General features: G+C 33.0%; 1 protein-coding gene across 1 annotated transcript in view; it reads right to left on the bottom strand.

Moving 5' to 3' along the window:
- Positions 1-1,630, bottom strand: part of LOC111089017 — a 21,034-nt gene that overhangs the window by 408 nt on the left and 18,996 nt on the right. The gene's annotated exons all lie outside the window — the stretch shown is intronic.

The raw sequence follows: 1,630 nt of genomic DNA on the forward strand, positions 1-1,630 counted from the left end.
AAAAAAAAAATAGGAATAAAATATAAAACATCACAGAAAATTGGAAGAAATTACTATGAAACATAACAGAAACAAAAATAGTGTATATAGCTAAAACCCTAAAAATTATATGAATAATAGTTTGTTTTATTTGACTAAACTAGTTAAAGTGCTGAAATTTGTTTGTTTGTTTGTTTTCGCGCAAAGCTACACGAGGGTTATCTGCGCTAACGTCCCTAATTTAGCAGTGTAAGACTAGAGGGAAGGCAACTAGTAAGGCTACTCTTTCATCAACGAATAGTGGGATTGACCGTCACATTATAACGCCCCCACGGCTGAAAAGAAAGACAGTCAACTATTAAAACTGAACTCATAGTTTGATAGACAGTATTTCAGTAAGTACCAAAATTAACATTTTTTTTAATTATACGTTCTCAGGTCATAATTCCGAGACAAGCTTGAATGACTGCTATTATATGCGTGCCAAGTATAGTATAAAAACTTGTGATATGAACGTGGTTTGATTGGCAAGTCGGATATTACACGATGTTATTCTGAAAGATTAGGATTTCCAGTCCTTTTTCAGTGTTTACTATACAAGATGGATTAGGGTTACGTACTTTACCAAATGATATCTATTACTTTGAATTTTTGCCCCCCCCCCAGTAGCACAGCGGTATATCTGCAGACTTACAACGCTAGAATCCGAGTTTCGATACCCGTGGTGGGCAGAGCACAGATAGCCCAGTGTGTAGCTTTGTGGTTAATAACAAACAAACAAATAATACTTTGGATTTTTTTTTAATTAGACACTAAAATTTAAGTGCTTGAAATTTTGTTAACAAATTAAATTAATAAATACTTTTGTTCGATCTGAGGTAATTCATCACTTTGATTTTGGTTTCGATCCCCTGGAATGTATAAATGTATGCCATGTTCACGTCACTGGGCTTTTAAGCCAATGAAAGACCACCTTTCCAAAATTCAAACCACATCACATATATTGTTCACTTTAGTTGTAGATGAATTTACATATAATAACGATTTATTCAGTTAAAATTACTGACAACTGTTCGAGAAAGTTTACAGTCAAATGTTTACGTACTTTAATACGTATCTACACGTTTATTTATAAAGCTTACAACAGTAAACAACACCCGAAATAACGATATAAATTCCGGAAACCAAAGTTTGGATAACAAATTAAAACTTCAGACTATAAAGTATACAGACGGTAAAATGTCCGTTAGTTTACATTGTACATAGTTTACATGGTATACATAATGTATACGTGCGACTTTATGAACCCGATTTATTTTTATTTGGTTGGGAGAGTCAATATAGAAACAAATATTACAAAGATACCACTTCGAAACTTCAGTAACCTTGAATGTTTAAACGTTTAGCACAAGGGCAGAGCTGAACGGACTACGCAGAGAATAAAAAGGCAGAAAGCAGGGGCACAAAAAGATTTTAGACTGAAGTTTCTGTCAAACTGCACTTTGTATAACTTATCTAAATTCTATAATGCTGCGTATTATAACACTTTTGTACGGTCTTAAATACAAAGACAGAACTACGCATGCGCTTATAAGTTGCCGATCGGAACTAAAATAAATGTAGTTTTATTATTTTTATTGTTTTTGAATTT

The sequence above is a fragment of the Limulus polyphemus genome, unplaced genomic scaffold (genome assembly GCF_000517525.1).
Source record: "Limulus polyphemus unplaced genomic scaffold, Limulus_polyphemus-2.1.2 Scaffold5011, whole genome shotgun sequence".
Taxonomy (NCBI): domain Eukaryota; kingdom Metazoa; phylum Arthropoda; class Merostomata; order Xiphosura; family Limulidae; genus Limulus; species Limulus polyphemus.